Source organism: Panthera onca, chromosome F1, assembly GCF_046562875.1.
Source record: "Panthera onca isolate mPanOnc1 chromosome F1, mPanOnc1 haplotype 2, whole genome shotgun sequence".
NCBI lineage: Eukaryota > Metazoa > Chordata > Mammalia > Carnivora > Felidae > Panthera > Panthera onca.
The window spans coordinates 26,083,630-26,108,917 of record NC_138355.1 but is presented as its reverse complement, the minus strand read 5'-3'; the positions used below and the strand labels follow the sequence as shown (position 1 = coordinate 26,108,917).

The 25,288-nt window shown below is 38.3% G+C and overlaps 1 protein-coding gene across 5 annotated transcripts in view; it reads left to right on the top strand.

The window, feature by feature from the left end:
• Window positions 1-3,668: 3,668 nt before the first annotated feature.
• RNF2 (ring finger protein 2) overlaps window positions 3,669-25,288 on the top strand; it is a 46,702-nt gene continuing 25,082 nt past the window's right edge. Inside the window, exon 1 of one of the 5 annotated variants that reach the window (XM_060643721.2) lies at window positions 3,669-3,729. The gene's annotated coding sequence lies outside the window, so the exon portion shown is untranslated. The other 4 variants (XM_060643719.2, XM_060643722.3, XM_060643720.1 and 1 more) reach the window with 4 other exon arrangements.

Genomic DNA, 25,288 nt, shown 5'->3' with positions numbered 1-25,288 from the left:
TTTCTTAAAAAGACCACACTTAGGATTGGAATGCTAGTGTTGAAAGAAAGCTCTGGAGATTTTTTTTTTTTTTTTTTTTATATGCTGCTTACCCATTAGAAAGAAGAAAAATGCTGGAGCTGTCTATGCAGCATTGAGTGGGAAGGCACATGTGACATAAAGGAAAATATCCTTGGACTTGAATTCAGATGACCTGGCTTTGAGCCTCTGCTCTTCCACTTATGAGCTCAATGTTTGGGAAAGCTAGTTAACTACAGAAGTCACATTTCCCTTGTCTGTAAAGTAGGAATAATACCTTGGAGGACTGATCTGAAGATTCAGTGAAATAATTAATATAAATGTGTTATGTAAACTGTGACACAAACATAGCTTATTATTAACAGGCTATTGGTGTCCTGAAATCTTTCATTTCAGAAGAGCAGATAACAATTTGATATTTGGAGAACAGCTAGAAAAGATATCCATGTGGTGTATATAGAATAGGCAAGCATAAATTTCCATTTAAAACACACTGCCTAAATAGAGAAAGACTCTGGAAGGACTAACTGCAATCTTAATAGAAATTTCTGCTCTTAAGTGATAAAAGTGAGGCAAACCAAGCTCATTTGGTACTGTGCTATTTCATATACACACTGGGATCAAAGATTCCCAGTTTTTCATTCTCTTAACACCTATTTATTGAGCATCTGATATATGTGCTAAGCATTGTACTAATCTCTACATAGACACTGATAGACAAGATTTCTGCTATCAAGGAACTTATGACCTAGTCACATTAATATCCTTATTCCAGAAACTTGGAAAAGTTTTGGCACACAGTAGATGCTCCATAAAAGTTGGCTGGGCTGAACTAATCTAATTTTGTAGAATTACCATAGCAGAAAGCTAGTAGAGCCATGAATTTTGTGATCAGACATGATTTTTTTGTGATCTATTCACCATGTGGTTTACAGGGTCTTAAGTTTAGAGGGAAAATAATCTTTCATTTAAAGTAAACTCTACTCCCAACATGGGGCTCAAACTGACACCCCCAATATCAAGAGTTGCATGTGTACTGACTGAGCTAACCAGATGCCCCAAAAAGAATCTTTTTAACTAGAGTGCATGCAGTCATCTACCTATAGTATGATATTTGTATTATGTAGTGTTACTTTAATGTTTTCTATTCAAAATACGATTATCATTTCCAACTAGTTCATTTAACATGGGAGCAGAGTATTAGTAGAAAAATTTTTTAAGGGTAATATCCCTTATGTCAGGTCAAAAAATTAGCAAAAGGAATGCAGGTTGGATATGTCAAATCACTATAGATAGGCTGACACTGATTTAATACACAATTAAAACAAAGGGGAAGTAAATGGAAAGTCCATTTATTTACATGATAGCCAATTCTTAACAAGTACAGAGAGTTTACTTTTGAAAGCACAACTTCCAGTGTTATGGAATAAAAGTTCTTGGAGTTTTTCATAATATACAGGAGCTCACTGGTGGAGTCAGGGTGGGTGACATTAGTATTATTCACCAATATCCCTACTTCTCCTCACTTGATTCAATGACTCAGTCTCTTTGCAGATGGCGGAGGCTATGTAACTAGTTTTGGCCAATGAAATGAGATCAGTAATTTGCTTTTTTCCCAATCTAAGGCTGTGATTCTTTAGTCACCTCCTCTGCCACAGAGACTCAGTTGCTGTGATCTTGGTGATACAGCTACAAGATGGTGCACCCTCTGCAATCTGGGTCCTGGAGTGACTCAAACAGAGTGAGTCTGAGCCATATGAAGCATGAAGCATGAAGAAAGCAATAAAATTTTTGTTGTGTTAAGGCATGGAGATTTTGCAATTTTGTTACTATTCCATAACATAATCTTTCCTGATTAATGTAGTCAGGAAAGGACCATAGTACTCTCAATGCCAAGTTTTTGAGTAAGAGATAAAAGAGATAATATGAGTTCCATTAATTTGTCAGCAGTGTCTTTCATATTAAGGATGCTAGCCTGAGGTCTAGCTTTTTAATCACATTTAATCCAGATATCCCATAAGTTTCCCATTTTCCCACTAATTCTCCTGTGAATCTTTTTTAAGTACTATATTTAACTTTCATCCATAAAGTTCCTGTGCTTTCTACAAATGATCACTTTTTGCAACATCAATTGAATTTCTTAATCTAACCACACATCATTATCTTCACAGGCATAACTGGAGCAAAAGGTTCTGAATTATGAACATTCTTAATTGAACTACACATTCAGTTGTCATGAATAAAGAAGGGGGATGGTTCTGCAACTGCACTATCTCTAGAAAGCAGACCCTTAAAGGAAAGGAAAAGCAGAAGCAGTCCCTGATTATAGTTCTTTCTTAAGACACGGTTATGTCCCGATGATCCAGCAGAAGTTGAAAATATCTTAAAAATCCATGTAATACACCTAACCTACTGAACATCATAGCTTAGCTTAGCCTACCTTAGACATGCTCAGAACACTTACATTAGCTACAGTTGGGCAAAATCATCTAACACAAAGCATATGTTATAATAAAGTGTTGAATATCTCATGTAATTGAATATTGTACTGAAAGTGAAAAATAGAATGGTTGTGTATGGGTACAAAGTGATTGTAAAAGTATCAGCTGTTTACCCCCCGATCAAGTGGCTGACTGGAAGTCGTGGCTCACTGTTGCTGCCCAGCATCACAAAAGTATCCTACCACATATAGCTAGCCCAGGAAAAGATCAAAATTCAAAATCTGAATTATGGTTTCTGCTGAATAGTAACACTTGCAATCATTTTTAAGTTGAAAAGTCATATATGGAACTGTAAGTTGGAGGACCGTCTGTATTTTGATTTTTTGACCTTGAGGGGCTTTGTAGAGTTTGAGAATTGTCATTTTTTTCCCCTTTTAAGTGGGCTCCACACTCAACATGGGGCTTGAACTCACAACTCCAAGATCAAGAGTTGCATGCTCTACTAACTGAACCAGCCAGGCTCCAAAGAATGGTCATTTCCTCTTTAAAGCTACAGATAATAGGTGAAAGTTTTCAAGTCACTGAAAAAGAGTAATGAGTTGCTCTTGTTTTGCTCGTTTACTTTAATGGATTTGCTAGGATACATAATGTGTTGTCTTTAATATTTTAGTACCTGTCCTTTTTCTACCTGTTCCAAACTGCCACAGTCCTACTCAAATCCTAGTTCCTTAGGAAATTAAGTCCAGAGAAGTTATGCAATTGACTTACGTCGTATAGTTAGAGACACATTGGAGGCTATAAACTTAGTTTGCCCAATTCCCAGTGTGGTCCGTTTCTTTATGCCACAAATGCCTTCATATTTACTATCTGATATTGCTGGTTATTTTCAAGAGAACAGGACATCTCACCAATGATACACCTTGAGGTCAGGGAACTCTCACTTGTTACTTCTTCAGCTTATAGATTATTCACATTTTATATAATTTTTTGGTAGACTAATTGGTTGTGTTTCAGGAAATAATTACATCTATTTAATCCATTCTTATATCTTCAAGTTCAGAAGAGAATACTGGAAGGGGCCAAGGAGGTAGGAATAAAATAGCAGCAAGGTCTAATAGAGCTGATGAAAACAATCAGAATGCTTACAGACGTCCAACAATATAATTCTAGAATAGAAGGTCATTTTCCCTGGAATAATGAGATCTTGTAGGTTCACTCGGCCAGGATGGTTTGTGTTTGTTAAACGGGGAGACAGGATGCCAAAGTTCAGGTGAAGTTCTAGAGTTGAATGCCTAATGAGGATTTCTACCGGGTGGAGGGATGGGTGTAAAAACAGGAGGCAGTCACACAGTGCAGAACTCTGAGCTCCAACCCCCGCAGCCGGCCAAGGAGGTGTAATGGGTGGGCCGAGGCAGGGGCACTAGACTCAAGGAGGCAGAACGACGAGGACGAAGCGGCGCCGTCGACATCCGGGCGTTGCCCGGGGGCTGCGTCGACCCCGCGGAGGGCGCCGGGGGGGCGGGGCCGGCCGGCTCTGGGAGGGGCGGCTCGCGTCCTCCAGGCCAGCACGAGGCGGCGCCCCCTCCCCTCGCACCGCGGGCCTCCCCGCGCCGTGCACGCCCCCGTCCCGCGCCTCCGCCCCCTTGCTCGCTCGCTCCTTCCCGCCCTCCCCGCAGCGCCGGCCGCGCCGGCTTCCCCTCAGTCTCTCATGAATATTGAGCGGCCCCTGTTGTATTTCCCGAGCTCCATTGCGGAAGCCGAGGCTCGCCATATTGTGCGGCGGCGCCGGCGGCCGCGGCGGCTTGTACCTGAGTCTCGGTCTGGCCGCGGCCAGCGGCGTCCCGGGCTGGAGCAGGAGCCGGTGAGTGGGGCGGGCGGGGAGGCGAAGGGCGCGGGAACGGCGGGCCGAGACGCGCGTCGGCTTGGTCGGGCAGCGGGCGGCTGACGGCGGCCCGGGGGCCGGGGGTGTGTTGCCCGCGGGGGTGTGAGGGGAGATGGCGTCGTTGCCGCCCCCGGCCGCTCTCGGGGCGGGGATGGCGGGGGAGGCAGCTCCTCATTGTTCCCGTTTCTTCGAGGGTCTCGGCGGAGGTGGTGGGTCCGGTTTGCGGAGGACCCGGTAGGCGAAGCTCGGGGATTGGATTCCTTCCTTCGCTGGGAGCCCCTCACTCTCCGCTCCTCAGCGCGGAGGCCGGGGCTGCGGTGCGGCCCCTTCGTCTCCCGGGGCGGGGGCCCCAGCCTCTCTGGGGGCCTCTCTTCGGAGGCCAGCGGCGTGGAATGTGGGGGTTTTCCTCCGGGCTTCCCCCTCGCTGCCGGGGGTATGTGTCTGCACCGTGGGGGTGGGGTAGGGGCGCTTTGTGCAAAATACCCCCTTTCCCCCGCGGTGCTGGAGTCGGGGTTCGGGTATGGAGGCGCTACTCGGCGTCGGGGTATCTTGTGGGCTTGCGGAGAGACCCCCTCACGGTTAAAACATTCCTGGAGTGCCGCCTGCCTGCCCGGGAGTATCTGTTGCTGCTTTCCAAAACCGCGAGGTTGCCCCGGAGGAGAGTCGTGGGGGGAGGGGGTGTTCTTGGTTTGTTTCTGATGGAAGCTTCGCGTTTCGAACCCTGTCGTTGACGCTGAGATGTTTGGTACCGGGTGTCGCCAGGGAGCGGTAGTGCCGGTTGTCAGGATCTTTACCCTCCTATAGAAGTAGCCGCCTTGTTTCCTTCCGGAGATACTGTTAGTAAAAATTCGTCTTTCAAACTTCGAGATTCATTCCGATTATTTGCCCGTTAAGACCATAATGGCTTTATAGTCTTATCTCCTTCAAACCTTTTTGGGTATGTACTGCATGGCTGTCAGAAGTTTGAGAGAACGTGTGCCTTTAAGGGGTAAAATGGTTTGAAATTGATAGGTTTCCTTGAGGTGTGTGAAGAAATTTGTTTGCTATGAAAAGGATAGGTTTGCATTCAGTGTTTTGGTAATACGCATTACTTTTAAAAACTAAAAATAAGTGAGACACGGCTTTAGTGTTTTAGACTGAGAATTATGTTTAAAACTAACATATGAGTGATTTGCATTACATAATCTACTTTTGGTGAGTTCCAAGACGGTAAGCTGGAATACTTAGTGTAATTGGTAGATAATCTCCTTTCCCCACTTGTATTAGGGTATAATTGTTGAATTTTTTAATAACTTAGATTGATGTCAGATCCAGCTTCTTACAGTGAATATTTGACCCTTGATTTACAAAGAATTTAAATGGAAGCAATAAGACTTTTGGTTATTCCTTTTTCACCCTGAAACTTGTTTGTCACAGGCAACAGGTATCTTTAAAATCTTGATTGTACATTTAACGTGCTTTTTTGTAAAATAGTGGGTAGTTACATAAGACTCCATTTTCCAGAGATAGCACAGCAAATATGGCCCCTCACTTTTTCTGAGGTTTTGAGTGGTTTCCTTCAGGTACGCTTGTGGAATCCACATTTGAGTTTAATTATAGTAGGTGTGAGAGTGAAATGGAGAATTTTATGAAGGAAAACTGCCTCAGTAGGCTAGTCTGAGTATTTAAAAATATGCTGGTGGTCCTCAAATGTGCTACACAGAAAAATTTCAAATTAGAGCCATTAACATTATGTGAACAATGCAGACATTGAAAATACTGAGACATTCTGAGAATTTTGAGTTTCTCTCTGCCTGTATTGAATACCCAGACAGCTAGCTCCCAGGTTTTTGTGGACATAGGTACTGTGTACAGTAGGTCAGCAAACATCTTAGGAATTTCATTTTTCCATTACTGACCTTCAGTGTGTAGTGTCAGGTCTATCTCTTTAATCTGATTTATTCATGATTTGTGTTTATATTATGCGGTCTTTGGAGTAAAGGTGATGTATGTCTGATGAATAATACATGTTTTAGTGACAGTTTCTATACATTATCAAAGAAGCATAATTCCTTCCAGCAAGAGAAGTGAGTTAATATTAAAATGCACTTTATTAAAGTTATGGACACATTTTTAGTATGACTTAAAGTACCTCATAATTTTGTAGCAACTCATTTATTAAATCTGGAGAAACTAAATAATGCATCACAGTTTGCCATTTTTAAAAAAGGAAAAATACTGTGAAATTATGCACATTCTGCCCACATACAGATCTACACTTGATTAATTAGTGTTGTTTATTACATATGATGTGAAGACATTGTCCTTATACACCAGTTATTTAATTTCCTCATTTTTTTCCGTTTCTCTGAAATCTTAGTTATTGTAGTAACTTGTTGAATATTTATTTGCATCTGACTGAGTAGATCCCCCCTATAATTTGGGGGTACAAAGAGATACAGTAATATTTGCCCTTTCCATTCCCTCTCTGTAGGTCAAAGTATTCTTTTATCCCCACCCTGTAGTCTTCCACCTAATGTGTCAAATGGGTCCTTTGGTGTTTCTTGTTGTAAGGAATACATTTTGGTTGATTTTACATGGACATACTGACTGTGGTAATCGGACTCTTGGCACTTAAGTAGAAGCTGGTGTTAGTATGTTTGTAGCAGGAGGTGGGTAATGAATATAACTGACTTTATAGATGTAGATGGTAAGGGGGGGAGGTGGTCTGCTATCCAGTTTTATGCTCTGTGGAACTGGCCATGGACTTTTAAGTTTAAAATTCTTTTCACTTCTGTTTTGTTTTATAGATGTTAGGCACCTGAAGTGGACTAGTATAGTTTGTCTGGGCCTAGGCATACTCATGTTGAAAGCTCAGCAGCGATGTATGCGTGGCTAAAATCTGAGAAAGAGTGCTGTTGCTTGAATTTGCTTTCTCCCATTTCATTTAGAGATGGAGTAACAACATGTTTGCTGCTTCTACATATCTGCCATTTTGTCATAATTGAAAAAAATAAGTACAATAATAAAACATTTTTGAAATTAACCTCAGGTTAAATTGTCTAATGACATTTTATTAAGTGAAGTAACAGACCATATGAAAACTTATCAAAGCATTTTGATCATTTATTTTCAACAGATGTGTTGATTATGGACCCTCCTTCAAGGGAGATTTCTTTTTGTTTCCACTGTAGAGTTGTATTTTATGAAGAGGTTAGATTCTAAAGTCTATGCGTAAAATGAAAGTCACATGTGGTTAAAAAAAAAAACAAAAAACAATGATGCTTGAAGATCCATAGGGAAGGGAGAATGCTGTACCAATACATTCAGCTCAGCTTTAGTATTTAGAACAGATTGCTGTTTCTTTTGTTGAACACTGGATAAAGTAGTTAGCTTGCCTTTAGGAGCCATGTTGAACAACAGCAAAAACATGTATTTATTTTTAAAAATATTTTACTTGTTTTTTAAGTAAACTCTGCCCAGTGTGGGGCTTGAACTCATGACCCTGAGATCAGGAGTTGCATGCTCCATTACTTGAGCCAGCCAGGTGCTCCCAAAATGTATTTATTTACTGTAAGAATCACATTCAGCATGGTATTATGCTTTTATGAGGAGAGGCTTTGGGGAGCTGAGACCTTTGAAGAACAGCAGATCAGCTCTACCATCTCACATTTTCCCTAGGATATGTGCTCTAGTAAAAGGTGATTGTGTGTGCTTGGAATAGCCTGCACTGTTTAAATATTTCTCATTTTCTCTCTTTTTTCTTTCCATGTTAGACAGTTTAAAATTTTTTTTAATGTTTATTTTTGTGAGAGAGAGAGAGAGAGAGAGAGAGAGAGAGACAGATGGGGGGGGGGGGGGGTTGCGGGGACACAGAATCCAAAGCAGGCTCCGGGCTCTGAGCTGTCAGCAAAGAGCCTGAGGCGGGGCTCGAACTCCTGAGCTGAGCTTTGAGATCATGACCTGAACTGAAGTCAGATAGATGTTCAACTGACTGAGCCACCCAGGCACCCCTCCAAGTTGGATAGTTTAAATCACAAAAGATAACAATTTTTATGCTGCAGCTCAACAATTTTTTAAAAAAAGATTTTAAGTAATCTCTATGCCTACCTAACGTGGGGCTGGAACTCACAACCTGAGATCAAGAATCGCATGCTCTACCGACTGAGCCAACTAGGCGCCCCTCCCTCAACAAATTTAAAGGGTTTTAAGTTATCTATTATAGAATCTAGAACAGATTTTATCTCTCGGAATAACACCCAATTTTCTTTACTTTTCCCTTTCAGTGAAGCAGTAAGATCTCTCAAAGGAGAGCAGTTGGAACCACTATGTTTGACAATATATTAGTCCTGGGTAGAAAAAACAGACTTCAATAAGGATTTCAACAGAGGTGATGTAATATAGGGAGTTGGTTAGATGGTTGTAAGAGCAAAAGAGAACAGTACAATATAATTGATTTAAGAGCTCAGAAAGCAGATTCCATTGGTCTGGTTCTGAACCTTTGAGGAGGTCATCTTTGTTCAGCTGCTGATCAGGTTCTGGAAGTACCCAAAAGTACCCAAAGAAGCTGGAGTCTGGAATCAGTTGCTGCTGCCAGGAACTGAAAGGAAGTCCTCTTCCTGCTTTCCAGCCTCTTTTTACTACCTCCACTGTCAAAGCCTAACAGGGAGCTCCTTGGAAGAGCTGGCAGAAGAGTCCTGAGATACAGTTGTACAGTCCTAGCCTTGTCACCATAGAGCAGAGTCTAAAATGGTGGTTTTGGAGTTGAGAGACAATGAGTAAATGATCTGCACAGATTAGTTGTAGGTTAAAATACAGTAGTTTAAATAGGGAATCTTGTCCTTGCCTGTTCAAAAAAAAATGTGTTGGTTATCTTCTGTGTGCGAGGCCCTATGCTAGGGATAGGGATAGAGAAACGAATTGAACAAGGTCTCGGTCATAGAGGAATTTACGGTCTAAGTGAGGATGACAAATAAACCATCTTACAGTGTGTTAAGTCCAATAACAGATGAGTGATGTGCTTTGGGAACCCAAAGGACGTTGCAACCTACTTGCCTCTTCTCTGCCTGGCTAAACTTAGTGACTATTTTTATTTTGTATCTTGATCGAATCCAACTTCATTCTCTGCTGTGTTTAGCTCAACTCCTATGAAAGCTGTTTCTCTGAGATGCTTCAATTTTGTTATGTAATCATAATTATTAGTTAAGCGTATCTCTGTGCCTTATTGATTTAGGTTGTAAAGACCATTACTTTCTCTGCACTTTTAGCCTAGCCTAGTACTGTGAATATATAAGATGTTTGAGAAATATTTATTTTTGCAGTGGATAATGGGAATTAAAATGTTCATTACTTTTGCAAGCATTGTTCCTTCTTCCAAGGTCATTAGAAAATAGTTTACGTTGGGGTGCCTGGGTGGCTCAGTTGAGTGTCTGGCTCTTGATTTCGGCTCAGGTCATGACCTCCTGGTTCTTTGGTTCAAGCCCTGCATTGGGCTTCACGCTGAGAATGCGGAACCTGCTTGGGATTTCTTCTCTCCCTCTCTGTCTGCCTCTCCCTCCCTCTCTTTCAAAATAAATAAATAAACCTTAAAAAAGAAAATAGTTTAAGTAGTGTTGTTTGATTTTACAGATGTGAGAATTGAAAGTTTAAAATAATCGGTTAACTCAAACTGTATGGTACCAGCAGCTGATCTAGAAATATGACTGGGTTTTTTGTTCCAGAGCCAGAAATTTTGGCAGGGATTCATTTAGCGGCTAAGTAAAATCCTCTTCTACCTCTTTTATTATTATATAGCCTAATGTTCTGAAGTCTCACAGTTACTTCTGGGGGAAAGAAAAGACAGAAGCCCCTCATTTTATTTCCTAAAAATAAAAATATCATACAGTGTCTCTTTACACTGTTCTTTTTAATTATCCATTCTTTGTCTCTGTTTTTCCTATTCCCTGTATTGCTGACCACTACCTCTATTAGCTATTGTAAAACTTGCATATCTGTAGTATTTTCATTTTGACTTCTTTTTAGAAGAGTGTTCTGTTTGTTTCCACCATCATACTTACACTATTAACTTAAACCAACTTAAAATCAACTGATTCTTCACTTTTAGAAAGATGTATGCCTCCGTGCCAGTAATTGCATTAAACCCTCAATATTTACACTATTTGCTATATAGAGTCCAATTCAGTCTGGGACTGCTGTCTTGGAATCCAGCCAGATGTTTTATAGAAGGCTTTACTGTATTACAGAAGGGGTAGTGTTGTGTGTAGTGGAAAGAGCTTCAGAATTGAAGGCAGGAGTCTTGGTTTCTAGGTCTGGTTTCACTGTAAGCAAGATTATTGGCCTTTCTGTTTTCTATTTAAAAACAAAAACAAAAAAATCCCACCCTTTTTGACCTCACAGGTTATTTGTAAAGACCCTAAGAGGTAGTGTAGGTAGAAGGTTTTGTAAACAGCAAAGAACTTTGTAAATATACGAGCTGTATGAAGAAAGACTGAGATGGATTGATCTCTTACATGGGTCCTGGTTATAGTTCTGTGCCTACTTTAAAAGGAGTTTTCATGTTTAAAAGTTGTCAGGGTGGAAATGGAAATGGGGTTTGGGAAGAGTTGTGGAAATCTTACAACCCTACTTTGCCCAAGTCTGGTTTACAATATAGTATTTCTATCACTTAAATAATTGTATCTTAAGGTTGACATTCCTCGTTAATTTCCTCACACCAGGGTTAAATATCTTGTTTATATCATTAGACAGTAGTACCCCAAATTTTACTTAAACATTAAGAACAAAACTACCACTCTGTAGATTGTTTAAATGACTAGGGCCTGGGGGAGTAGGGAAACCAATGTTATTACTATTTTGACTGGAAATTAACCTATTGTGATTTTGTTTTACTTCTATGTTACTTTATGATATCAGTTACAGAAAATACCTGCTTTTAATATTACACTTAACAAAATTAGAAATTATATCTGTTGTTACTTTTAATGAACTTATTTAAAAATTTTAATTGATATATTTGTGAAGAAAACATGCCTCGTTGAATTAGTGGAAAGATGCTTTTTTCTAGATTTTAATTTTTATGAGGTAGTGTGTCCTCCAGGAACTGTTGTCTCATGTGACTCTGAAGTAATGGAATAGGATAAAGGCTCTCTAATAATGATAGTTGAGCATTGTCTAAAATATTTATAAAATATTAAGACTCCATTTCTTTGTCCTTAATTTTATTATAATTGATTATGTTTGTATTTAAACATAGGTCTCATTGCCAGTTTTGGTTAACCAGTATTTACTTACTAGTGTAGCCTCCTGAAATATTTTTTTTCCCAGAAGTCTCCGTAACTTTTTGAAAGGTAATATTACAGCTATGTTTAATATAGATAACATGATTATTATGCCAATTTAATATATTCTGAAACTTTTTGGACAGTATGTTGCATAAATGATTCAGAAGTGTATTTTTTAATTTTGGAAAATTAAGAAAAAAATCATGCTTTCAGTGCTCAGTTTTAATTGCTTTTAAATTTTGATGTATTTCCTTTTGGAAGTAAATTTATTATTTTTTTTGTTTGTTTCTTTAAAACATAGTTTTAGTTGTATTTTATATATAGATCTGAGTTTATATGTGTTTTTTAAAGTTAACTTGATATCACAAACATTTTCTATGCCATACCAGTTTGGTAACATTTTTGAAAATGGCATAATACTTCAAGTGGATGTAAATAGTGGTTGGATCCTGAGGTTCCTTTTAGCTTTGTATTTACATTGTGGTAGGGAGGTCCAAAATTCACTGTGGCAGCCAGATGGAAGTGATTAACAAGCAATACCCATTGTCTCCATAACTTTACCTTTGCAGGAACAAATCTATAATTGTCTTCAGTGGCAGTAGCTTGTTACAGTATAGCTGATAAAACTGAGAAGGATTTTGAGATAGCCTCTGGTTTTGAGATAGCCTCTGGTTTTTCTGTTTACGTTTTGGAATTCTTTTTTAGAGCAAGTGTTCTTGGTCTTCAGTCCTGGGATCTCTTAAGGGACCACGACTCTTCTGAGATTTGGGGCGTGTGTTCTTTTGTGTGGGATCTCCCCCGCTTCCCACCTTCCCAGCCACCAAGTAAGAGTTCTTAACTTTGGTCAGATTCTCAGTGGGGGTGTGGAGTCAAAAAAGTTAAGAACTGTACGTAGACTTAAAGGATTTTGTTAAAAAGTAGTAGAGGGAAAACTGAATGAAAAGTGCCTGCAAACAGTATCTTGTATTGAATTAATGTCAGTTTTGTTTTTTGTTAATTGTTTAATAATATAAAATCACTTTCACTTAGTAGTGAATGATTTCACTACTTTAGCTACTTAAGTTTTTATTTTATTTTTTTAAGATTTTGTTTTTAAGTAATCTCCACACCCAACATGGGGCTTGATCTCACAATCCTGAGACCCAGTAAATAGTTGTGTGCTCTCCTGACAGAACTGGCCAGGCACCTAAAGTTTTTCTTTATTATGGTTATGGTTTTCTGTTTTTACCATTATTTGAAGAACTCCCATTAAGTTTGTCAGAGTTGAGTTGCTAACAAGTAGTTTTTAAAAACTATTTTGATATATACATATTTAAATATATAGATTTTTATTTCTAATAAGGAACTCTGTCTTAATGGACATTTTACATATGTGTGTGTGTGTGCGCGTGTATTACATCTATATATCACCTAAAACATACTTGTTTTATAAAGAGGGTTAGATCTGGGGTGCCTGGGTGCCTCGGTCGGTTAAGTGTCTAACTTCTGCTCAGGTCATGATCTCGTGTGTGAGTTCCAGCCCTGTGTCGGGCTGTGTGCTGACACCTCAGAGCCTGAAGTGTATTCTGTGTCTCCCTCCCTTTGCCCCTTGCCTGTTTGGGCTCTCTCTCACGCACGTGTGTGCTGTCTCTGTCTCTCTCTCTCAAGTAAATATTTAAAAAAATTTTTTTTAAATAAAGAGGGTTAGATCTATATATTGACTAACTCAAAATCATACTGATTTCCAGTGTCTATATGAGCTATGCCAAATTTTTGTTTGCTTCTTTCATGGACCTAAAGATTTTGCTAATCTTTGGATTTATCAGAGCTATATATAAAAACTTCTATCTTCAGAGTTTCTGGGTTTTTTTAATTTTTTTTTAGTGTTTATTTTATTTTTGAGAGAGAGAGAGAGAGAGAAAGAATGTGAGTGCAGGAGGGGCAGAGAGAGAGAGAGAGAGAGAGAGAGAGAGAGAGAGAATATCAAAGCAGGCTCTAGGCTCTGTGCTGACAGCACATGTTCCACCGATGTGAGGCTCGAACCCACCAACTGAACCGTGAAATCAGGACCTGAGCCGAAGTCAGACGCTTAACCGACTGAGCCACCTAGGTGCCCCAGAGTTTCTGATTTCTTTTTCATTCTTCTAAGACCCTGGGCTTTGATACCCCGGGAGCTGCTTTTTTCAATTTAAAACATTTTTGATGCTTTTTGATGCAAGTTGCAGAAACTAGGAGATAAGAAAGGCCAAAACAGAAGAAAGGTTAAAAATGTTTATCTTTTGGAATTGTTTCAAGAACCCCAAATGAAAATTGGGGTTTCCTGAGTCCCAGTCTGGCTGCTACTATGGAAAATATATAGGGACATAATTGTTTTTCTTCTCTTTCTGCAAGAGAAAATTTATGCTGTGTAGCAAAGGGATACCAGAAACATTCTTTACTCCTTTGTTCTTATCTGTTGTCTTAAAACTGTTAAAATCTGTGCTTATTATTTTGGGAGTTGAAAAATGGAAACCCCCTCCGCAAACTCTTAAATAACTCTGTTACCTTCTAGAACATAACTTTTACATAACTGCAATTGTAGCACAGATGCAAATTAGTGGCTTCTGTTATCACTTTACCTTGCAGGTATTACTAGTCATTACATATCACATTAATAATTGTTATTTTTAATGGTTGAAGAAATGTCCTGATGTTGATGTTGCAAATGCCTCCCTGCTGTTGGTGATGGTATTGAAGTATTAACAGTAGTGTTTGGTATGGTGGTTAAGGGTATCGCCTTCTTAGTCCAACAGACCTAGGTTTGAGTTTTGCCTTTGACATTTACTGTGAGACCTTTAAGTAAGTTGCTTGCTTGCTTGCTTATTTATTTATGTATGTATTTATTTATGTATTTATTTATATTTTGGCTCAATTTCCTTATTTCTTAGATGAGGAAAATAATAGTACCTACTCATAGGGTTGTTAGGAGTAAGCAACATTTCATGGAAAGTAGTAAACACTTTAGTAAATGTTATCTGTTATTAATAACATTATTTCCTAGGACTGGGTAAAAGAATACAAATGTTGGGGCGCCTGGGTGGCTCAGTTGGTTAAGCGTCCAACTCTTGATTTCCTCTCAGGTCATGATTTTGCGGTTGTGAGATTGAGCCCTGTGTTGGGCTCTGCGCTGACTGTGGAGCCTGCTTGGGACTCTTTCTCCCTCTCTATTTGCCCCTCCCCGGCTCACGCTTGTTCTCTCTCAAAACAAAAACAAAAAAACACGTTTTTGTGTCTCTGGAAATGAATTGCTCTCACTGCTTTCTGAAAGGGTTATTCATTTCAGTTGCTGTTGAAAGAGAATGTGGTGGTGTCATTGGCCTTCAGCTTTGTCTTACCTTTCTTAATCTAATCATTTTCTTTTGTCATTGTCTTACCACAAATTTAATTTTTCATCAGATATGCTCTGGCTGCAAACGTAGACCCTGTTGCTATATTTTCGTAACACAAGAGTGTTGCTATGATTTCCTACACTGTTACTTGCTAAAGCTAATGTATGTGTTTTTTGGCACTTTTGCTTCTGGCAGGAATCTGCACTTAATGGACATTTCTCATCCCAGGAAAGGATAATGACCTTGGTTTACCACTTTTCAGTAGTTAACTTCTATTCTGGCATATGGGGCTTTGGACTAAAAAACTCCGTAGTTACTAGACTTTTTAGCTTTGTCATTAATGATAAACTTGTGTAAATTTTTAAGCCTTGCTTTATGTTTTAGTTGTGTTTTGACATCTCCCTCTCAAAAGTAGAGGTACTGATCTCTCTGTGCCGTTAAATCTGCAATGTTTTGGGGTGGCTGACCATGTATGCTGATGATACTGAGCAGCAGTCTACAGCCCAATAGTAACCTGGCTACTGCTACCATATCAGTATGGTCCCTTGTTTAGTTTCCTGTAATCTGGGGAGGGATGTGAAAGAAGTTGGTAACCTACCTTGTTCTACTTTAGGAACTTGATTTTTTCTGCTCTGCTCAGGAAATTATCAATGTCCTTTGTGTCTCTTGGTCTTAGGGTACTGGGAGAATGAAAAGTAGTCCCTCTCTAAGAATGTGGTTAGTTTGTGGTATGGAGTTGGTGTGTGTACAGGGCTGAGAGCTTAGATTATGCCAAAGTCTGAGGTCTAAATTGCTAATGAGTCAGTGGTTTGGCAGTAGGTCACTAGATTCGAGTAATTGGATGAAGCAGATTGGAAACCCCTTAGGCAAGCAGAGGTTGAGACTTTAGAAGAGTTATAAAATCTAGACTGGCAGATGAGAACCAGGAGGTGTAGCGTCAGTGTGAGGAATGTCTTGACAGAGGGACAGATAGTTAATAGTTCAGGAAACCAACAAAAATGGAAGGTTTTGACCAAAAGTGGCAAAAAATAAATAGCACAAGAGAAAAAAAAAATCCCTCAGGTTTATAGTACCTTGGATACTAGTTTCAAAGAAAAATGTATAGCTACATCATTGTTTAAAATATGTGTGCAAAGAGGCCAGATGGATGTGGAGAAGTAGGATATCAGCTATTTTTTTTAAGAGAAGGAAAAAAAGTGCAGATAGCCTTGGTTGTGGCTTGGAATGCTAGATGTGTGAACAATATGCCTCTTTTGACCTGCTTTGAAAAGATGGGAGGAAACTGGTTATGATTGGTTGAAATATTCAAGTTGAAAGAAGTTCTAAAGGTAGCGTGCCTTTGTAGCTTAAGAGGACAGTACTCCAGGCATTGTACTTGTTAAAGGACATTTAAGCAAGCTTTTTGATCTACAAAATATTAGGAGTTAAGAGGGCTCTTGATAATACTTTATTTGAATTCTTAAATTTACAAATAAGGAAACTGGATCCTCAGCTAAAGTGGGTAGCCCTAGTTTACCATTGGAGAATATTTGTAGAAAATTTATGGCTACTCTTATTTCAGTAACCAATATTCCTGTTATCAAATTGTCTCCACCTAGTGGCAACAAATATTTTGCAAAGCTGAGTATAAACATGGGAAAAACTACTAGGGGAAACTATTCATCACAGCTTTTGAGGAAAAGTTAGCCTTGGTGACAGTTGTAGTGCTTTTGCAAAGAGAAAGGAGGAGACAGTGTGCCTGATGATTACTTTCATATTCCATAACCTTATTAAGGAATTTGTAGATTCTGTATACCTTAGTTCGGCAGCACATTCATTGTTGACTGTAAGAAGTTAGTATGTTAAGCTTGTATTTTAGAATTTTCATATATACACATCATATAAGCATATATGTATGTACCCACATTTATACATTTTTTTGTCCATTTTTTGTTATGAGTTCAAATGCTAGCATGGTAACTTCGTCAGTGGAAAAGAGATAAACTAAACAGTAAATGATGTTGCTAGTTAGTTACGTGGTGGCAGGGAAAGGAGTGTAGTTCCTGAGTTCTTAAATGTAAAAAATGAAACTCTGAAAATATTAGAAGAAAGTATGGGGGGGTGGTTTAAAATAATTTTATAGTATGGATTTAGAGTGTGGCTTAGGTTTCTAAAGAAGCCATAGAGGAAAAAATAAATATGTTAAAAAATAAATATGAAATAGAACCTATGGCCTTAAGAAGTCAAAGCAAAAAGACAGAAAAACAAATTGGGAAAAAATATTTAACTGTCATGGACAATGGGTCACTTAACAAAAAGACCAATTTCCTTAACAGAAAAAGGTTTTTTCAAATCAGCTTTAAGAAAAAGGAATAGAAATGGATATGTAGTAAGTAACTGACAGACCAAAAAAAAAGACCAAGAAAGAAATGAAAAGATACTTAGCTTCACTCATGATTGAAGCCTTGCAGGTTAAAGCAGCAATGAAATATCATTTTCCTACCTATTAGATTGGATAGGCTTAAAAAAAAAATGTTAATCCTTAATTAGTAGAAGGGTAAATTGGTATAGCAATTTAGCAGTATTTGTCAGAACAGCAAAATTTACCTGCCTTTTAATGCAGTAGTTTCTACTTTTGTAATTTACTTAGGCAACTTCTTACCTAGGATAACTTTTCGTCAAAAGTAATGTTAGGAAAACATACATGAAACCCATGAATGAATGAATGGTGAACCGCATCTTTTGGGGGGACAGTTTCAGGAACTTCTAGTAGTATTTTGAAATGCCATGGGTTTCTTAGGTCACTAAAAACGAATCTTTATCCAGAACAGCAAGTTTTCAACTGTGGCTGTACATAAAAACCACCTGGCTAACTTTCTAACAATAGAGCCCCAAGAGTTAATGATTCAATTGGCCTGAAATGGGACCTTGTACCAGAATTGTTTAAAAGCTCTCCAGTTGATACCTATATTCAGCCAAATTTGAGAACTTCTCGAGGGGAAGACTGTTTTTCTTGTGGATGTGTTTTTCTTTTGGCAGAAGCCAAGACTCCATTGGGCAAGTAAACTGATGAACTTATTTTTTTTTCAATTTCTCTCTCTGCCCTTGGCTTCTCATGATAATATGGTTCAGCTGGTATGTTAGTTTCCTATTGTTGCTGTAACAATTTACCACAATATAGGGGCTTTAAAACAACACAAGTTTATTACTTTACAGTTCTGACAGTCAGAAGTCCAAAATGGGTCATAAGAGATTAACATCAGGATGTTAGTAGGCCTGCATTTCTTCTGGAAGCCCTAGGGGAGAATTCATATCCTTTCCTTTGTAGCTTGTAGTGAGGCTGCCGACACTTCATGGCTCCTGAGTCCGTCTTCCATCTTCGGTATAGCATTTTTGATTTTGCCCTTGACTACTATCCCTTTGTCCTTTATCACATTGCCTTCTCTCTTATAAGAACTCTTGTGATTATTATATTGGACCAAACTCAAATAATACAGGATAGTATCCCCATCTCAGATTCTTAATTTAATCACACTGGGAAAGGCCTTTTTGTCATGTAAAGTAACGTAGCCACAAATTCTGGGCATTAGGCCGTGGGCATCTTTAGGCCCCATTATTCAGCATACCACAGTTGGAGACTTAATTCAGAAGGCCACTAAAAATTTATAAATGGAATATTTTAGTGTATCTTAAGTTGGTATCATAGCCCAAAGTGTAAATTAGCTCTATATAATAAATTATGATTCCTGTTTATCATCCCTCAGGAACAATAACACAGTTTTTTTCTTTGTTGTTAGAAATGTAGGTTGGATAGGTTAGGTCGCATTGTCTCATTTTTACTGTAACAAGAATAGCTATCATATTCTTCACGGGATCCTGTGAAAAAGGTACTTTATTTGAGCCCTGGCAGGATTTATACTTTGATTTTTGTCTTGTGTTCAAAGAATAGTTTATATAGCGGGGTTGAGGGACACAAATAGGTTTCTTCCTGTTGAGTAGTATTGCTGATGAGGTGTTTTGAACCAGATGCAGATAATTCATAATATTGATATGGTGGAATAATTTTGAATAGTTCTCTTCTTATGCCTGTGAGTTCAGTTAACAAGCCCAGAGTTTTCTTTGATTCTTATTCCACTTTTCTTTTCATACTTCATGTTCTTTTCTCTTACAGTTTTGACTACTATAGGGTGAAATTTTCCACCAGAACCTTTCGTGCTTCAGATGTGTTAACTCTTATGGATGACCTGTGTATACCTTATTGTATGCAACAGATCCAAAACCGAATTCAACTTTTCACCCCTTCCTAGAAAATGCATACCATTTCCTGTTTAAAAACATTTTAAAAACCTTTTTTATGTGGTAAAATACATATAATATAAAACTTATCGTTTTTAATTGTGGAATCCAGTGGCATTAAGTATATTCACATTGTTGTGTAACCATCACCACTCTACATCTCCAGAACTTCTTCTTCATCCCAAACTGATACTCTATATTTAATAATACGAATTCTTCATTAGCTTTTCCCCCCAGCTCCTGGTAACCATTATTCTACTTTCTTCAAATTTGGCTATTCTGGTATTTCATGTAAGTGGAATCGTACTATCTTTGTCCCTTTGTGTTTGGCCTTTTTTTTTTTTTTTAACTTAGAATAATGTTTGAAAGTTTCATCCATGTGTAGTGTGCCTTAGAACTTCAGTCCATTTTGAAGCAGAATAATATTTCATTATACATGTGTACTACATTTTGTTTACCCATTAACTACTGATGGGCATTTGAATTGTTTTCACCTTTTGGTTATTGTGAATAAATGTTAAGAATATGGGTGAACAGATATCTGTTTTAGTCCCTGCTTTCAATTCTTTCAGATATATACCTAGAATTGGAATTGCTGGATCATATGGTAATTCTGTGTTGTTTTTTTTTTTTTTGAGGGACTTGCCATACTTTATTCAAAAATGGCTGTGTCATTTTACATTCCCACCAGCAATGCACTAAGGTTTGAGTTTTGCCATATCTTCACCAACACTTGTGATTTTCTGGTGTTTTTTATTTGTTTGTTTTTGATAATAGTCCTATAGCCATCCTAATGGGTGTGAAGTGTGATGTCTCGTGGTTTTGATTTGCATCTTTTTATTTTTAATGTTTATTTTTGAGAGAGAGAGAGAGAGAGAGCATGTGCACAAGTGGAAGAGGGGCAGAGAGAGAGGGAGACACAGAATCTGAAGCAGGCTCCAGGCTCTGAGCTGTCTGTCAGCACAGAGCCCAATGCAGGGCTTGAACTCACGAACCATGAGATCATGACTTGAGCCAGTGTCACACTCTCAACTGACTGAGCTACCCACCCGCCCCTGATCTTTCTCATGATTAGTAATTTTGAACATTTTTTTTTCATGTGTCTATTGGTCATATGTGTATCTTCTCTGGAGAAATGTGTCTATGCAAGTCTTTACCCATTTTTTAATTAAAAATTTTTTTAAATATTAAAATTTTTTTGTGTGTTTATTTGAGTGAGAGAAAAGGAGTGTGAGCAAGGGAGTGCAGAGAGAGAGAGAGAGAGAGAGAGAGAGAGAGAGACAGAATCCAAAGCAGGCTCCAGGCTCTGAGCTGTCAGCACAGAGCCTGATGGAGGGCTTGAACCTACAAACCATGAGACCAGGACCTGAGCTGAAGTCAGACATTTATTTTTTTTTTTTTTTTTTTTTTTTTTTTATTTTTTATTTTTGGGACAGAGAGAGACAGAGCATGAACGGGGGAGGGGCAGAGAGAGAGGGAGACACAGAATCGGAAACAGGCTCCAGGCTCCGAGCCATCAGCCCAGAGCCTGACGCGGGGCTCGAACTCACGGACCGCGAGATCGTGACCTGGCTGAAGTCGGACGCTTAACCGACTGCGCCACCCAGGCGCCCCTGAAGTCAGACATTTAACCGACTGAGCCACCCAGGCACCCCACTAATTTTTTTTCAACATAATACTTAATTTTATTTTTTTTAATTTATATCCAAATTAGTTAGCATGTAGTGCAACTATGATTTCAGGAGTAGATTCCTTAATGCCCCTTACCCATTTAGCCCATCCCCCCTCCCACACCTCCTCCAGTAACCCTGTTTGTTCTCCATATTTATTAGTCTCTTATGCTTTGTCCCCCTCCCTGTTTTTATATTGTTTTTGTTTCCCTTCCCTTATGTTCATCTGTTTTGTCTCTTAAAGTCCTCGTATGAGTGAAGTCACATGGTATTTGTCTTTTTCTAACTAATTTCACTTAGCATAATACCCTCCAGTTCCATCCACGTAGTTGCAAATGGCAAGATTTCATTCTTTTTGATTGCCAAGTAATGCTCCATTGTATATATATATACCACATCTTCTTTATCCGTTCATCCATCGATGGACATTTGGGCTCTTTCCATACTTGGGCTGTTGTTGATAGTGCGGCTATAAACATTGGGGTGCATGTGTCCCTTCGAAACAGCACACCTGCATCACTTGGATAAATACCTAGTAGTGCAATTGCTGGGTCGTAGGGTAGTTCTATTTTTAATTTTTTGAGGAACCTCCATACTGTTTTCCAGAGTGGCTGCACCAACTTGGCATTCCCACCCACTCATTTTTTTTAATTGAGTTTTTTTGTTGTTGAGTTTTATTCTTCATATATTCTAGATATTAATCCTTTATCAGATACGTGATTTGCAAATATTTTCTCCCATTTTGTGGGTTGCCTTTTCACTTTCTTGATAGTGACCTTTGATGTACTAAAGATTTTAATTTTTTTTTTTTTTTTTTATGTAAGCTCTACACCTGACGTGGTTGGGGCTTGAACTCATGACCTCGAGATCAAGAGTTGCTTGCTTTATTGAGCCAGTCAGGTGCCCCTAAGAGGTTTTGATGTAATAAATCCAATTCATCAATTTTTCTTTTATTGCCTCTGCTTTTGGTGTCTTACTAGAAAAAATTGTTAAATTCAGTGCCCTGAAGAGTTTCCTTTATGCTTTCGTCTAAGAGTTTTATAGTTTCAGTTAACATTTAGATCTTTGATCTATTTTGAGTTAATTTTTGTAAATGGAAGAGGGCTATGGTCTAACCTCATTCTCTTGCATGTGAGGATACCCAGTTTTCCCAGTACTTTTTGTTGAAAAAACTGACCAAGAATAGTCTCGGCATTCTTGTCAAAATAATTTACCATGTAAGGAATTTTACTTCTGGGCCTTGTATTCTACTCCTTTGGTTGGTCTATATGTCTGTCTTTGTACCAATACCAAGTTAGTTTGATTATTGTAGCTTTGTAGTAAATTTTGAAATCAGGAAGTAGGAGGCATCAAACTTGTTCTTTTTCAGGGTTATTCTGGCCTGTTTGGGGTTCCTTGAGATGCTATATGAATGTTACAATGGGTTTTTCCGTTTCTGGAAAAAAATCAGGATTTTGATAGGGATTACATTGAATCTGTAGATTGCTTTGTGTAGTACTGTCATCTTAACAATATTGAGTCTTTTGATCTGTGAACATGGGATGGGATATCTTCCCATTTACCTACGTCTTTAATTTCTTTCAGCAATGTTTTATTTTCAGTGTATAAATCTTTGCCTTCTTGGTTAGTTTGTTGTATTCTTTTTGATGCTTTTGTAAATGGAATTGTTTCCTTGATTTCCTTTTCAGACTGTTAGTGTATAGAAATGAAACTGGTTTTTGTGTGTTGATCCCCCCCCCCCCCCAGCAATTTTGCTGAATTCATTTAATCAGTTTAGTTTTAACTTTTTTGTGTGGAATCTTCAGGGTTCACTATATGTAAGATCATATCATATGTAAACAGATACTTTTTCTTTTCCAGTGTGGATGCCTTTTCTTTTTCATGCCTAATTGATCTGACTAGAACTTCCAATATAATGAACAGAAGTGTCAAAAATACCATTTCCTGTTTTGCTCACTTTTTTTTCTTTTTTGCATCAGCATCTAAACAGCCACAAGCTTGGAAGCTTGTGACTTTCTTCTCTCTCATGTCTTACACCCCATGTATTTTGCCTCCTAAGTATTTTGCAGCTCTGCCACTCCTAATTCATTCTTACTATTAACAGACTCACTATAGACATTTCTTACTTGGATTATTGCACTTGGATATAGCCCTTTAACTAGTATTCTTGCCTCCTGCAAGTCCACCCTCCGCTAGTACCAGAGTTGATCTGTCTCAGATGCAAATCTCACTTTGTCATTCAATTGTGGATTTTCCTGACACCTTTACATGGCTTTTAGGCTTCCCTAATCTGGTCCACAGTTTAATTCTTTAGCTTTACTCTGTGCTACTCCCCACCTCTCTCTTTTCACTCATTTAATAGTGAACTACTTAGAATTTCCCAAATACACCATACTGACTTGTACCTTTGCTTATTATGATGGTCTTTCTGGATTGCTTTCCTTTCCTCAGTTGGTTAACTTCATTTAACCTTGAAGTCTCTTTTTTCAAGGAGGGGTTTCTTTTCTCTGGGAAACTATTTCTGCTTTTCCATTTGACTGTTTTGTTTTGTGCTCTTATAACATTTACCAAATTATATTGAAAACATGTTCAGGGCCCACTAGCCAATAAACTCGGGGTGGGGGGTGGGGTCTCATTTCCTATCACATGGTAGTTCTCAAATGTTTCCTAAACTATTGAACTTATCTGTTTTTCTTTATGGGTCTATTAGCTTCTAATATGGATAGGCAGAGGGACAGAAGGAAAACAAGGCCGTTCCTGATGTAACTGATGTTGACTAATATTAGACCTTGATAGCTGCATTCTGAAGCCTGGGGAAAGACTTAATTAGGCCATTAAGAACCTTGAGGGAGTAGAGGTTGGGAAAAATGAAGGAGTAGTGTTAGAGGAGGTGAGATAGTGATGGGTGATAAGTATGGTAGGAGGGCACAGATCACATAAATAATCTAGATCTGCATTTTAATTGCTGTTTTAAAAATTCCTGAAACAGTTATTTTCCCTGTAACAATAACTCAGTTATGTAAGACTAGAAAACATTTGTTACCAATACTTATTGTTTGTTACCAATACTCGAAAACTTAAGATTGGATAATGAAGAGTTGGTTAATCATATTTGAAAGGTTCCTGCTCTGTGCTCCACAATATGTAAAAGATATAATCCAATTAGGAATTTATTATATTACGTTTTTAAATAAAGATGCTATTATTGTTACCAAAACTAATTTAGGTGAGTATTCCAGATGTTTAGCAGAATGGCATCTTTTTCAATAAGGAAGACTTTCGTTATGTCTTTAGAAGCTTGCAAAAATTAATGTCTTACAGCTGTAATTTTACATTAAACTGCTGCAAGTGGTTTTTATGAGGTGATACTGCAGGCAGTGTTATGATGGCAATTAGGTTGCTTAGTCAGAATTTATTATTGCTGTCTGGTTTGTTTAGTCTTGAATAAATTTCTAAAAATCAAACACCTGTATCTGGTGAGCAAGCAGTATTCTAATTAAGGAACAAATAATTTGCTCATTTACGTATTGTATAATGTAAGAGGAAAACAAAAATGCTAAAGATTGAGAGAGTTAATTTGATGTGACCTTTATTTACTGCATGTTTAGAGGGGACAATAACCGTGTAAGAAAAAAGATGAATTTCTTGGTTTTAAAATAAAAAGTTTCTTGGTTTTGTTTTATAGTGTTTAGGGAAACAAATCTCAAATGAAAAGTGCTTCATAGGAAGATGGGATAATGGTTGTATTTTCTGATAATATATTTCTCAACTTAAAAAACAAATTAAGGAAACCAATTATAGAATAAAGACATAAATAAGTGTTGGCTGCAAGGAATTGGTTATACAGTTAAGCTTACTTTTGGCAAGTATGGTAGGCTGAAAAATGGGCCCCTAAAAGATGCCCACATTCTAATCTTTGGAATCTGTGATGTTATACTTTGGGGCAGGGGTGCATGCGCACACGTGTGTGTGTAAGTCTTTGCAAATGTCATTAAATTAAAGGTCTTGATATGAAGAGAGTATCCTGGATTATCTGGGTGGGTTCTAAATGTCATCATAAAAGAGAGAGGCAGAGGGAGATAACATACCCAGAAGAGGAGGCAATGTGGCCACAAGCATAGGAATGCCAGCTGGAAGAAATAAGGAACAGGGTTTCCCATAAAACCTCTGGAAGAAGCACAGCCCTGCCAACACCTTAATTTTGTCCCAGTGAAAGTTTTGGCCTCCAGAACTGAAGGAGTGTGGTAGTTTGCTACAGAGTTACAGGAAACAAATACAGCAGTCATTTTTTCATCTGTTTTTTTGTGTTTTTTTTTTTTTTTAATGTTTATTCATTTTTGAGAGAGACAGCACGAGCGGAGGCTAGAGAGACAGAGACAGAGTCTGAAGCAGGAAG